This window comes from Euprymna scolopes, chromosome 29 (genome assembly GCF_053919585.1).
Source record: "Euprymna scolopes isolate OS-2025 chromosome 29, ASM5391958v1, whole genome shotgun sequence".
NCBI classification, from domain to species: Eukaryota; Metazoa; Mollusca; class Cephalopoda; order Sepiida; family Sepiolidae; genus Euprymna; species Euprymna scolopes.
In genome coordinates, this window is record NC_136510.1 from 112,510,509 (window position 1) to 112,526,946 (window position 16,438).

Genomic DNA, 16,438 nt, shown 5'->3' on the forward strand with positions numbered 1-16,438 from the left:
TCCCTGCGCAATCTCTGTTATTATACAGCGCTGATTTACATATGTTAAAAAGAATTTTAATGTTATATAACGAGGGCCATGTCTGTATTGAAAAAGTAATCAGAAACAAAATTAATCAGAATGTTGGAAATTAATGTGATTTTTTCCATCAACTTTAGGTCTTAAACTTTGTTAGCTTCTGGCTATGATCAGTGGATGTGTGTTTTTTTATTAGTCGGTGGAAGGGAAATCATTCTTGTGTTATGTAGTAGGTCGAACACAAGAAATTATTTGTTAGTTATTTATCTGTCTGTCGATCTATCTATTTATCTATGTATGTTATCGATATACATATCGATCTAGTTATCTATTTCTTTATCTATTCATCTCGATCTATCTAGCTAGCTAGCTGGAGAGATAAACAAAACATGAGTATGAAGCATGTTGACAAAATCTGTCAAAATATGATAAAATCATATCATAGACAAGTTTACCAGAAGCATCTGATCAGTTGACGGATCTACGTGTATGTTTCCTCGTGATAGCTGGAGATCACCCTCCCTCTACATGGGAAGGGAGTTGACGTGTCTTATAGTGGAAACCTAGAATTAACCACTCAAGGAAAAGTTTTCACTTTCTATTCTTCTGCGATCGACACTTGGAAAGTGAATAAAAACTATATAAAATGCAACCAGCCTTCTTGGAAGTGAATGAATTTTCATTCAAACAGGTTCCAGTCTCCTATCCAAGAACAAGATGTATTCCAGGTCGACCAAGATCAACGACGCATGAAAATAAGATATGTTGAAAATACATGTATCACACACACTCACACAAACACACACACACACACACACATATATATATATATATATATATATATATATATATATATATATATATATATATATATATATATACGAACATTTAGACGATCATAGCATTGGAACATAAATAGACCCCAACAACATAACTTAGGGCTCAAATAGTGAAGAACCACTATAGACATTTAGTGACATGAATACACACATAATAATGAACCCTTCTTCACAAGTACATATCACTGTATGATATGGTACCCCATACTTGACTGGTAAGAGAGAATGGCATGAGAGGGCGATAAGGTAGGTTGAACAGAAGAATGAAGAGAATATTGATGAAAAAAAGGAAGAAGAAAGGGAGAGGATAGATCAAGAGTGATAGGGGTGGAGACATAAAAAGAAAGGTAAAGAGAGAAGTTTTAAAGAAAATATCTTGCCCGCACTTTACCATTCTATTTTTTTTTGTTTGTTTGTCTAAGGAGGACGATGCTTAGTGAACATGCTTGTATACTATGCTAAAGAGAGTTTTACTGTTTATAGTTAAAATCAGAAACTACTCCTACTATATAATCGTATTCCTATTGAATTGAATGAGAAACACATCGAACAGCATGCCGTTTGATTCCCGTTTATTTCATTCTTGATTCCTCTTTATTGTATTCTTCGATCCTCTTTATTTCATCCGTTTGGTCACAGCTTTCCTAAGCTGTAGCAAAGAAATAAAAAGTCACATTATAACATTAAAGAAAACTCTCTGTCACAGTATATATCACTGAAGAATGAAAATGAAGGGTACTAATACTAGAATAAGTTAAAGAGTACTTTTTTCTGACAAACTTCTGTCTCACTAAACAATGAGCTTTTGCACATCATTTTTGGTTAAAGATAATCGCTCGAGACAAAACATGTAGCCATTTCATCTAAGGAGCTAACAAGAACAAAATTCTATTATTGCAAACACAAGAGATTAAATAGACCATTTCTGTAGGTAGAAAGAAAAACAGTGAGCAGGAACAGAGTTCCACGATCATACAGTCATTAAAAAGAAGCTATTAGAATAGGAAGGTGCATTGCAATGAGGTATAAAAACAACGATACCACTAGACCAATGAGTCAAACGAGCTGAAACAAAGGAAGCATATTGAAAACATTGCCAGGGCCGCTGCGAAAAAGGTAGGCTCTCTCTACCGTGCTAGAAAACTACTGACACCTGAAAGTATCCTGTACCTCTATAAGGCGACCATTCGCCCATGTATGGAATATTGTTGTCACATTTGGGCTGCTGCATCTGCTACTAGTCTCTCGCTCCTAGACAAGTTTCAAAAAAGAGTCGCCAATCTGATAGGCACTGAACTGGCATCTAAGCTTCAGCCTCTGTCCCATCGACGAAACGTTGCATCCCTCTGCCTTTTCTACAAGTATTTTAGTGGTGAATGCTCTGACGAACTGCAGACACTTGTGCCCCCACGACGTAGACACCCTCGACAAACCCGACAGGCAGCTAAATCCCACCCCCACACAGTAGAGATCCCTAGATGTAAAAGATCTTTCTACACCAGTAGTTTCTTCCCAGAACCGCTAGACTCTGGAATTCCATTCCAAGTTCCTGCTTCCTTAACTGTACTGACATGTAGAAGTTCAAGTGCAACGTGAACCGACATCTTTCTGCCCAAATCCCTACATAGTACCCCAGTAGTGGCTGCCCCTGATAGTAGCCCCCTACACCAAAGTGGCAATGCGCCTTGTTTGGGGTGAAAATGTAAGAAAAAAAAGCATCAAATCGATCAGATAATTCTGAAGTACGCATTATAGTATTTGTGGAAAAGACAGAGTAGCAATATCACGTTTGTAAGAGAGAGGTTGCATTAAAGAACTAAATTGGTGGCGGACCAAATTACAGATACGTTTCTGCAATTTATCAAGTATAACATATTGGCCAGATCTGATAATAGATTTGTAGAGATAGACTATAGCATCGGAGTTGAGAAGTGTTTAGAGCGATAGAGAGAACAGCTTTTACGAGATCAGAAGGAGCAATGGATGCAATATATGGACATTAAGAATCGATGAGAAAGAAAGACTATATAATTCTGTTTTCGGACGTCTGTGTCTATTCAAGCCGATCCTCAATCAACTGGTTCGGTTGCAGATGTTGGTGATGTCTGATTGCAAGAGCTCTGTTAGAGTTTTCCGCCATATAAGCTCTCTCTCCCTCTCTCTCTCTCTCTCTCTATCTCTCTCTCTCTTATTTTCCAAAGGAGTCGCCACTTGTCAGGGTCCGGAGGTCATCTGAGTGTACAGTGGCCAAAGGTAACACGTCGTAGCAATCGTTAGTAGTGGAACCTGGTAAATTGAATTACTTAATGGGATAGCCTATTAGGAATTTGTTCACATTGGACTTGAATACAACCATATTGTAGTCAGTAGGAAAAAGCAATGGTGGTGTATTCTCTACACTCTTTTATTAAAAAAACTATTAAAATAGTCTTCTTATTGTGCTCACCAGTGACCAAATTTGATGTAGGTTAAAAAACTACTTTTTTTCTTTTTATTCTTGTTTGAAGCATACTAAAATTAGATCAATCACCCGTCATTTGTTTTTCTGTCTTTCTTTTCTGTTTGTATTCTATTATATTGAACCAGTTATCCAAGGGAAAGAGGGGAGAAGAGAGATAGAGCGAAAGTGCGAGAGCGATTGAGGGGGGAAGATAGGAAGGGGCATAGATAGAGGTACAGATATAGTGAGAAAATCCGGCGTAGGTAGAGCGGGGGATATTTTGAAAGAAAGATATCACGTTCATTTTTTTAAATTTGCATCGAGATAAATGGTTAATTTTGTGTTTACCAAACGTAACCATCTGTAGTGATACTAATCTTTATTTCAGAATTAATGATTATTTTTTAGGCACCCTGCATATTATAAACATCTAATGGTGACCCATGCCTTTTCTTTACATAGGAATCACGACTTATCAAGGCCCGGAGACCACTCGAGGATAAAGGTTAATGGGTATACATTAGTCAATATGATTATAGCGTAGTAAACATAAGTAGTGTGAATTTTATAACTTGGATTACTTAGGGGGATGGTTCATCAAGAACTTGTTTACGTTGGACTTGAAGACAATCAGATCGTAGTCAGCTGGAAAGCAGGGAAAACGAAGGGAGATTCACAGACGTGCAGTTCTAAGAAAGAAGCTTTGTTCATGAAATCTGCATTTAGATTTAGGCACAGATAAAGCGTGTGGGAAATTATTGATAGTGGTTTTGGCTAGACGAGTGTTTTTCGTGAAAGTTTGGTGAGAAGGGGGGGGGGTAATAGATTGAAGCTCAGCTGAGTATTTGCCATGAAAATAACAATAAATCAGAAACAGTATCGCAACATGTCTGAATGTGTGAAATAGGTTGCAAATCTGTGCGTGGTTATAGGAATTGGGCAGAAATTGACGATTTAAGGAATGACTCACGAAGAATTTGTTTACATTGGACTTGAATACAATAAGCGGTAAAGCATGCTAGTGAAACAGTGTTCGACAATTGGGTAGTCATAAGATAGAAGTTTTATTCATGGAACTTGCGATTGGATTTAGGCACAGATACGAAGTGATGGAAATGGTTGTATGTGTGTATTAGTTTCTCTCGCGATAAGAAATGTGACACAACGTTCGGAAAAAAGTGTATTGAAAAGTCAACGATCCATAGAAAGTGCACTATTACCTGCAAAATATAACTGAACAGTCCCGTTGGCATTCTCCGGTATGAGTGTCTCGGACGATTGCTAAAGAAGGGTACAAAGCATGGGAGGGGCGAACTCCTAGAATTGCACAGCAAAAACTATTTCAAACCACTGGTAGTAACATAAAGTACATTTGTTAGAAATTTCGAAAAATCAGCTTAGTGTTTAGGAGTCCATGGGTCCCGAACTGACACACAGAGTAATTTCCTATTATCTTATATCAGCGATGAATTACGTTTTACATTTTTAGATAGAGGGAAATACTGAAATTTGACCAAACAGCCGCCAGTCTGTTACATATGTTCGTTCTTACTTTTTTTTATAATTTTGATCCAATTGTTAGAAAAAAACAAGAAAAATGGAGAGTGGCAGTCAGAGTGAGAATTTGTAAAAGTAGGAGATAAAGAGAGAGGGGAAGTTTGAAAGGAGTAGCTAAATAAAGATATAATCGGACATACTTTAATCCTTTTCTCCGCGCACCCGAGAAATGCCGGGTAACCCTGCTAGTTAAATCATACAGCAATAAACCCCACACATTTTACAATGACAATATTATTTCAGATTTTCATGTGACAGATTAACTTGAAGTCGGAAAAATCAATCATGACCCAACGGACAATACTCTTCATAATGCAACAAGGACGCACCGAAAACCAGAATGATTTATTTCTTCTGAAAATCGCTAAGTGAGGCCTGACCGTGGTAGAGGAGTGTGGGTGCTTGACTAATCAGGTATCATTTTTGCATAATCAGCTTGACCTTCAAACCCACGCTCGACCTGTCAGCTTCGCAAGCAACTGCAGATGCATCATGCGACTAAAAAAGAAAAAAAAAAGATGGCGCAGTTATACCGGAAGCCAAAAATGTATTCAATGATAATTCGAAGTCCTTCTAAATATGGAAGCACACAGCGGCATCAATCTTTGTGACTGAAAGGTCATTGTGTGTACCGATAAGCACGAGAGAAACGAACGAAAGGTTATTTTTTATACGTTTACAAAAGTAATGAGGTAAGCTGTTTCTGCCGTGGTTGGTTTTGGTTGAAGCAGAAGTTAAAATGACAAACGATAAACAATGCAACTGTCGCTTTGTTTGTCCTTAAAACGGAAATAATCACCAAGTGTATGGAATAAGTTTATTTTAAGAATAACATGGTTTCAATCTTAGTGTAAAAAAACAGTAAAGAGTTAGTCATTAACCATTTAAATAATAAATATATATATACATATCATTGTACATACGGGCGGATAATCATACGTGGTCTATAACGCCTTGTCTTAAGCCACTGTTTCTCTTCGCCGCGTTTCATCGATGGTGTCGTCTGTTTAAACCAAATCATGTAGACGCTCGTTGAGTTTTCGTCAAGGATGGATTTAGGAGATTGACTTATGATATCGTATCTGGTTATTTACTTCTTAAATATCACTTTATAACTTAAAGAAATGGGAGACGCAGACGGACAGAAATCGAAGTAAAACTCGTCTTAGATTATACTTAAATATTTCCCATGTCTCGTTCGCATGAAACTAATCTGAAACCCTTTTCCCCCTAAAATCGTGACGTTATTTTTCACTGTTTAACTCTGTTTTATTTATGTCGTTTGACGTCTGCCTCAACTCCACGTCACGTGTCTTTCATTTGACCCTAGGAACGATTCTGTTTTACAGATCTGGGTTATTATACATTCATTGTGAATCTTGGCAATGTGTACACTAGCTAAGTTAATCGTCACCAGCATCGAATCCCTAATATATAGTACTACTGCTACTATGCATCAAGTAAAATTATTGAATATAGACAAACTAAAGTCTGTAATTTTAAACATTCATAAAAAGTGAACGTAACAATCATGCGCAGACGTGTTAAAGAATTGTGTCAGTGTCTTAGTCGGGCCCACCTACGGAGAAATGAGTTCCTCCATAAACTACATAATGACGACGCCCGAGTCGTTCAGCGAACAACTGCCGACATTGCTCTTATAGTGTATCGGGTTGTATGGACTCCGGAGAGAAACTTAACTTTCTAATGTCACGAAGTGACGCGCACGAACATAGATCGATTCTCTTATAGCATTGTTACCATATGCATCATAAGTCTCTTACAATTTTTTAACGGTGTTTCTGTTTGTTTGCTTTTTAACAATAAAAGCTTACCTACGCGAACATGAAATTTGCAATTCATTTTCTTGCAATGATGAGTAATTAAATGCGAAAAACATTATGAGCAATAAAACGTAACATAGGATAGGTTTCATACGTGTTTTAAGTAAACAGTTTATAAACTTGTTAAGAGCCTTTCGAAATCTGCACTTTTAAGACGAAAAGTTGGACCCACATCTTATCCTTATTGAAATGAACCGCTCTCTCCTTGAGGACGCTCCATGTGTAGACAAGCTTGACTCCTTATCTGAAATGGAGCACATACATCAAATCTGTTGCCAATCTTGCTGGACAAATGGTTGGATCATTCTAGCACTCCAATAGATATCTCACTGCCGACGCAATTCTCTGCCTGTATAAGAGCCAAGTACATCCAAGGATGGAGTACTGTTGCCACATCTTGGCATCTTGGCTCGAGCTGCTCAAAGATTCCTATCGTGCCATGAGGGAGTTCAAAACCGATTTGTAATCTAGTAGGGATGCCCTTTTCTATTCTCCACAATCTCTTTCCCACTAAAGAAATGTTGCGAGCCTGTCTCTGCATTATCGTCATTTTGATGGCAAGTGTTCGACTAAAAAGGAACTTATTGTTTCCACTCGCCAATCTCCCACAAAAAAAACATTCATCTAGTCAAAATCGCTATCAATAAATTCACCCATTCTCAATCGGTTCCTATACGTAAACAAATCTTATTTCTTAAAACTGCGCAACTCTATCCTGATAGTCTGCCTTTTAGCTGATCACAATATTGCCGTCGTCAAGTCCAACATAAACAAGTTCTTATTGAACCGTCCTTGTAAATAATCTGATTCTACCAAATTTTTACCAAAAACGATAACTACGCTACTATCCCAATGAATCTGGGAAAATGGTGGGATCCTTCTATCGCTCCAGAAGATATCTCACTACTGATGCATGTCTCTATCTGTATAAAAGCCAAGTACGTCCAAGGGTGGAGTACTGCTGCCACATATGAGCGGGAGCTGCTAAAAAAGCCTATCCTGCCTTGACAGAGTACAAAATAGACTTCGTAGCTTAGTGAGGGATGCCATTTTCTCGTCCCTGCAACCTCTCTCACACAGAAAAGACGTTGCGAGCATGTCTTTGTTTAACCGCTATTTCTATGGCAAGTGCTCGTCTGAGCTCCAATCTCTTGTCCTCCCCTCGCCAATCTTTCACGATAAACACGCATCTAGCGTAACCCACTGTCATTAATTTTCCCCACACTTTATCTGTGCCTAAGTCAAAACGTAAATTCCATGAACAAAGTTTCTTTCTTAGAAGTGCACGCCTGTTGAACTCTCTTCCGTTTGCCTATTTCCTACCTGACTACCACTTGGATGTCTTCAAGTCTCACATAAACAAATTCCTGATAAACGATTACTACGATACTATCCCATTGATTACTCTACACACAATAACCCTTATCCCCGAGTGGCTTCCGGGCCTTGATAACTTGTGACATCCATGTAAAAAAAGAATACAATACACACCCTATCCTCAAGTGGTTTGATATGCAGTGACCCATTTTGTAAACAAACGAATATAATCTTTCTCTCTGTCTCTGTCTCTCTGTCTCTCTGTCTCTCTCTCTCTGTCTCTGTCTCTCTTTCTGTCTGTCTGTCTGTCTGTCTGTCTCTCTCTCTCTCTCTCTCTCTCTCTCTCTCTCTCTTTCTCAAACAGCTGTGTACTAAAAAAATAAATACACAGATAAGTATATTAGGTTATTTGGATTATTTGCACTCTTGTTCTCATTTTGAGAGGAATATTCTTGGATGTGGGTTCTGTTGTTAGTCAATGGTTTGCTTTCAGATTATGGCGCAGAGTCGTTGAAGATGTTGATCTGTAATTGATGTTTTTTTCCCCCGCCGGCTGCTGTGGATTCTATCCCGGCTAAGCCCATCATTCCCTACTCGTTCCATGATACTTAGTATTTGCCTAGAGCTGACTGGTAGTTTCAAGAACTCTCTATACATCACGACATTATATGTAGGAATGCGGGGTGGTTGATTATTCCAGCTTGTTCTTGTATAGTTTTTCTAGTGGTTTCCATTTTCTTTATAAATCCAGTTGGTATCTATCCGATTTTCTGTTTTGAATTTTTAGATGAGGATTAATATACGGACTATTTGGACTCCTGTTCTCACCCGACAATAGTCCGAAAAATTCACAAATAAAAATCATAAATCCTCATCTCAAAAATTCAGAAACATAAAAGATATAGGTTGTAGTGCTTGTAGATCAAGGGAAGGACTGTCATTAATTTTAAGCGACCCATGTTTATTTATGGGTTTTATGTATATTTCGTGCTGAGGAGTTGTCCTGCTAATATGAATATAATAAATAAACATATTGAAAACTAACCCGGCCTACCGGATCGGGATCAGAATGTAGTATCTGTTCTTATGCTTCACGACACTCAAGTAATTAGGTTGGGTCAATGTGGAGGAAACCCTTCATATCAGACAATTGCTATTTTTTTTGGACACTGCCAGAGTGCCCCCTTTTTGGGAGAAACTGCCCCCCCCCAACTTTAAAAACGATCTTGTGTCTCATTTGCTTTCGTTGGGAAGCAAATAAATACTCCCCATACCAGTAATGGGTTAGCAATTGTGCGCATCGTTAGAAGCTAACAGATTTGAAATTTGAATTCAATCAAATGTAACATTCTAAAAGTAATATTAGCTCCTCTGTGGTGTAACGACTCTTGGTGACTTTTGTAAGGCTTACTCTTAACAAATAAAAGAAAAAAATATCCAACTATTCTGATAATTTTGGGCTTACGATTTGGAACTTGACATATAAGTGATTTGAATGTGTACAAAAAATCGGATTCATTTTCTAGTTTGTGAATTAACGCAAGAAGAATAACTTATAAAGTTAAAATTGAAAAAAAAATGGAATTTGACATGCGTAACTCGATTAATTGTGTATCTTCTATTCATGTGCAAATGTACATTTATACGTTTAACTAGAATATTTTTAAAAAGTTTTGCTATGCATATGGACTAAGCTTAGACTGTAACGAATAACACCTAAAGTTATATGTTTTGGTTTCGATTCTAGTTGATAGTACCCAGTTATATCAGGTTGACACGAAAGTTCTTGCTGTTTTTAACTTTTTTTTTTAAGATAAATATATATTAGCTCAAACAAAAATGTATTGATAGAAATAAGCGGCATCAAAACTACCACATTTTTGCCAACGCAAAGCAAGTGTATTTATGACAGTAACATAAAAATCTTGCGTTCTGGCGGCGATGAAGTTAGTGAAGCCGTTTTTTGATAACGCTCATATTCCTGAAGCATTTCTTGCGCAGAAAGTTGTCGAGATGCTTGAAACAGTCGCAGTCGGTAGGAGAGAGGTCTGGATAGTATGGCGGATGAGGCATTTTCGTAACCAAATTCGTTTTACTTCTGGAGGGTTGGTTTAGCAACGTGCGGCCAGGCATTACCGTGGAGGAGAATTGGACCTTTTCTGTTGACAAACGCTGGGTGTTATTGTCCAAATTTCTGATGCATTTCATTCACTTGTTGACAGTACTCTTCGCCATGAATGTTTCGCCTGCATTCCAAACACTGTAATGCATGAGACCGGTCGCAGACCACCAAACAGTCAGCAATACAATTCTGGCTACAGGTAGTGTCGTGGAGCTCGTCGGGTCTAACCACTGAGTTGAGCCTCGTCGGTTGTCGTAAAGAAATCACTTTTCATCGCAAGTGATATCCAGGTCGAGAAACGGGTCGTTCTTGTTGCGTAAAAGAAGGGAAGATGACACTTCATTACGACATTTCTTTTGGTTGTGTTCACTCTGTGAGGCACCAATTTATCAAGTATTTTTTTTCAATCTGGCTCAATTGGTTGGAAATCGTCGTATATGTTACGTCTAATTCAGAGTAAAGTTTTCAAAGTGTTGTACGTGGATTGGCTTCGATTAAGGCTCTTAATTGATCGTTGTAGACATCGCATGGCCGACAACTACATTTATTAAATAACTACTGTGCTGTGCGTTCAGTAGTTGTTCCAGGGTCAAAGGCTTCGTGGATATCGCGAGCTTTTTCTTGAAATGAAATAAAAAATGATATCACAGGCTGTCTTCTTGAATTGAACAAAAATGTGCGAATTTGTTATTTTTTATCTTGAATTCAACGTTGGAAAAAGAAATTGTAATTACAACGATTCGATAAAGCGAAAAACGCTCTTTAAAATTATATATAATTAAAGGTATTATAACGAAAACTAGTTTTAAAATTCATAATTTGAAATCAAAATTAAAAGTTCCACAAGAAACTTCTTGTCAATTTAATATGTGTATGAATGTTTCTGCAAGGATCTTTATTCAGAGATTCCACACCATCAGGATACGTAGATAATAATATTCTTATTTGTAAGTATATGACCGTGCAATGATATTTCTCAGTAGATTATATGAAATAGCTCAATAGAGGTTTGTGTAAAGACATGTATGCACATATGTAGCTATGTTTGTATAAATAAATCTATGATATATACACATATATGGAGGTATAAGAATGCTATAGCACGAAAAAAAACGAGTGTTGAAGTAATGTGACTTACGAAAAAAACTAGACAAACGAAACTAAGATCTTGTAGAGAATTTTTATCTTGGTATCTCGAATTATTTTTTCGAAAGCAGCACACATACAAAAGTAAAACAATTCTAATTTTCACAATCTTCAATCAATTACAAGGAAAACATTAAAGAAGAATATTTAGACAGATTTGCTTCTGTAATATATGCTCCCTTATGTGTATCTTTACATTTTGAAAAATATATGCGGGCATCTATCATATGTTTTGAATTTTGACATGAGGATTAATATACAGATTATTGGGACTACTGTTATCATTTGACAATAGTCCGAAAAATTCACGAATGAAAATCAAAAATCCTCAACTACAAAAATTCGGAAATATAAAAGATAGAATCATTACTGCTTATAGATCAATGAAAAGACTGTCCATAGTTTTAAGTGAACCATGTTTATTTACGGTTTTTTTTTTTGTATATTTCGTGTTGAATATGTAACTGTAATAAAGAAAACATATTGAAAACTATTCTATATATAACATACTAGTAATAGGCTTAGCAAAAGTGCGCGTATATTCCACAAGAAGCTAACAGATTTGAAATTTGAATTCAATCGAATGTAACACTCTAAAATAAATAAATGCTCCTCGGTGCTCTTATGATTCATACTGACTTCTGTAAGCTTACTATAGATGATAGTAACAAAACAAGAACAAATATCAAAAATTAAGTTATGAATTATCTTTGTAAAAATGGTGGGATATTTCTATCGATCCGGTAGATATCTCACTGCTGATGCAATTCTCTATCTATATAAGAGCCAGGTACGTCCAAGGATGGAATATTGTTGCCACATCTGGGCAGGAGCTGCTAGAAAGGACTTGTCCTGCCTTGATAGAGTTTAAAATAGACCTCGTAGCCTCGTAGGAGATGTCCTTTTCTCTTCTCTGCAACCTCTATCTCACAGAAGAGATGTTGCGAGTTTGTCTCTGATGTATCGTTATTTTCATGGAAAGTGTTCGACTGGGCTTCAGTCTATGGTCCCCCCTCGCCAAACTTTCAACAGAAACACTCTTCTAGCTGAAAACACTATCAATAATTCCCCCACTCTCTATCTGTGCCTAAACCTAATCGTAGATTCCATGAACAAAGCATCTTTCTTAGAACTGCACGCCTGTGGAATTGTCTTCCGTTTTCCTGCTTTCCGGCTGACTACAATATGGTTGTGTTCAAGTCTAAGGTAAATAAGTTCTTGATGAGCCGTTCCATATAAGTTATCAAATTTACCAAATTTTCATTACTAATGATTACTATATTGTCCAATTTCTACTGTACACTCTTTAAACCTTATCCTTGAGTGGCCTCTTGGCCTTGATAATGTGGTGATGCCTGTGTAAAAAAAAACGATCTCGACCAAATTATTCTGTTAATTTTTTGTCTTACGATTAGAAACTTTATATATAAGCGATGTGTGAAAAAATGGGTTTTTTTTACATGGGGTCACCACTTATCAAGGCCGAAGGACACTCAGGGATAAGGGTTATTGCGTGTACAGTAATCAGTGAGATAGTATTGTAGGAATTATTAGTATTGGGGGTTTTGATAGAATGTCTTACTTAAGGGGGCGGTTTGTCAGGAGGTTGTTTATGTTGGACTTGAAGACGTCCAAGTTGTAGTCAAGTGGGAAACAGGCAAGCGGCATAGAGTTCCACTGGCGTGCAGTTCTAAGAAAGAAGCTTTGCTCATGGAATCTACGTTTGGATTTAGGCACAGATAAAGAGTGGGGAAAATTATTGACAGTAGTTTCAGCCAGACGGGTGTTTCTCGTGAAAGATTGGCGAGGGGGGACGAGGGATTGGAGCTCACACTCAGATTTATTTTCTAGCCTGTAAAATAACTCAAGTAGAATAACTTAAGAAGTCCAAATTGACATTACACGCGGTAGCAGTCGTTTGGACCTTTAAAAAAAGCATCGAGTTTTTCATCAAATGTTAATAAATTTTGAAAGTATCGGAATCCGTACTTGTATTGGTGTCAGGAATTTAGAACATGAATCAGTAATTGTGTCGAAAGCGATAACAATTTTGGAATCTTCCGCGCATTAATATTTGCTTCTCCCTCTCTCTTATATATATATATATATATATATATATATATATATATATATATATATATATATATATATATATATATATATATACTAATAAAAGTACCCGTCATTGACTGGATTCAAAAACTGCCTACAGAAAATGGACTCTGATTTATGAAAGTATGATAGGTTATGAAAAGAAGGGTTGTAAATCGATAGCTTCGAATTTGGGGGTATCAAAACCAAAGCAAAATATTATGAAAGTAAAAATAAAATAGATAAGCCCCAGAATGTATTATACCATATCTGTTCACACTGAAACACTTATCACAATATTTTGTGGATCTATATTAAAAACCTTGTTAAACCTTGTGACCTATTTCCATTCTATGGAGGTCAGCCGCGAACGAACACACCATAATTTTATTATACCTTATTTCTTCAAACTGAAACAATTATTAAAGTATACTTACGCAGATAGATATGAAAAGTCTTTATTAAAGTTTGTGCCTATTTCCATTCTATGGAGGCCAGGCGCGAACGCAGACCCCCATAATTGTATTATACCATCCCTATTTAAGTTAAAACATACTCATCAAAGTATTCTTATGTACATCTATATCAAAAACACTTGAAAACGTTGTTTTTTTTTTTCATTTTTTATTTCCATACTTTGTGGACCAGGGGCGTACGCAGACCCCACAATTTTAATGAATCATCAGCCAGATCAAACATACCGATTCCTGTAGCTCGATACATCTTCTATCATTATATGTGATCAGTTTTCTATAATAGTCAGCCATATAGGAGTCTATTCGTGACCAGACACACACACAGACGTTCAGCTTTATATTATAGATATAAGTATATATATATATATATATATATATATATATATATATATATATAATAAATTCCACAGCCAGCAAAGTCGCAGCCCACAAGAGTCATGACAGTCAAAGAACCGGAAATCCAAGACACGAGTTTCGCCCTCATTTGGGCTCATCAGTTAGACACATCCGAACTCAGGATTCGAAACCCGAGCATCTTGCATGTAAGGCAAACACTCTACCAACTGAGCAAACGCCCTGAACGCAAAAATTTCTATTAACCAACACAGATCAAGCAAACCGCGTCGAAATCCGACTGTGAAATGAACCTACCTCGTCTCAACAAGGGACGCGGTCCTCCAACCAGCTAATAACCCCAAGCCGATCTCTCACAAGTAGGAGTTTTAACTCAAAAGGACGATGCTATTCAGCAATGCTAACCAAGCGAGCAACTTATCAAAGGATTTTCAGAATGTGAGAGATTATATATAATAAATTCCACAGCCAGCAACGTCGCAGCCCACAAGAGCCATGACAGTCAAAGAACCGGAATTCCAAGAGTCGAGTTTCGCCCTCATTTAGGCTCATCAGTTAGACACATCCGAACTCAGGATTCGAAACCCGAGCCTCTTGCATGCAAGGCAAGCACTATACCAACTGAGCAAACGCCCTGCACACAAGAATTTCTATTAACCAACACAGATCAAGCAAACCGCTACTACGTCTTTACAAGGGAGTAGGTTCATTTCTTTATTATTCTTTGTAGTTACAGACACTTGTGTTTTATACTTACGAAAATACTAGTGTAGTGAGTGACAATTCCTGCGGCTAATGTAATTCGAACCCAGACACGCAGCAACCTCGGAGCCAATAAAAAAATAGTATACATATACAACTATATATTTATTGTACCAATATAATTCTTTAAAAAAAAACATCTATATAAAGCTCAATAGTGCAAGACGATAATACTTATAAATAAGTTTCACCTTTTTTGGGGTATAGGGAAAAAACTTGTAATAAATTTATCGAAACTTAAGAAATGATTACGCATAAGGACAAAGAAGTTTTCTCTCTCTCTCTCTCTCTCTCTCTCTCTCTCTCTCTCTCTCTCTCTCTCCCTGTATATATAAGATACAACAAGGTGAATTTCACTATGTTTGCACTTATTTTTTTAATCAGGATATCATCAATACGCAGAATTGTCGCCTAGACGGTCGTGCTTCAATCCTGACTCAAGATAGTTGATAGCCTAGCCGCTCTAAAGAACTGTGGCACAGTGAGACAGTCAGTCTGTGAATATATATATATATATATATATATATATATATATATATATGTATATATATATATATCTTTAGAAATGTATTTTCTTATGACATATACCAATCCTTATTTAAGAAGTTCAATGTAATTACAGAGCAATATAGTGAATAAATAACAAAACACTGTATTCCAAAGTGCATGATGTTGACCATCTTATAATTTATTCCTTTAATTCAGTTGACATTTACAATTCTTGATATATATTTCGTAGCACAAAATCAATCACTTAATCATTATATCAATCTGTGAATCTATTGTGCCCTTAACTGATGAGAAGAAATTGCAACGATCGATCCGTCAAAAGGAAATAAAATGCGTTTTGACATGATTAAATCAGAACATTGAAAAAGAAGATGCAAATACTATTATGCCATTTTGAATCTTATCAATTTTCTTCTTTTCCAATTTTCGGATTTTAATCATGTCAACTGAATTAAAGAATTAAATTTTAAGATCGTCAACATCACGAATTTTGGAATACAGTCTTTTGTAATTTATTCAATATATATATATATATATATATATATATATATATATATATATATATATATATATATATATATAGGTCGTCATTGTCTTTCATTGATAAATATATATATATATATATATATATATATCACCAAAACAAATAGCAACACACACACACATATATATATAAATATATATATATATATATATATATATATATATATATATATATATATATATATATATATATATCACGTTTTTCTCATTAAATGGCGAAATAAGATTATTGATTAATATAAAAGCTTCACGCTAAGGTCTAGTCAATAAATAAACAATCTCTTTTCTATGAGAAGATGCTGCAAGTTTTAATTTCACAAAATGTCGGGTTTTGTCTTTGAGTGATAAATTACCGTCTCGACGGGAAACAAGGATCAGATGCATTCCGTTGGGAAATTAACTTTTCGTAATGAGTAATG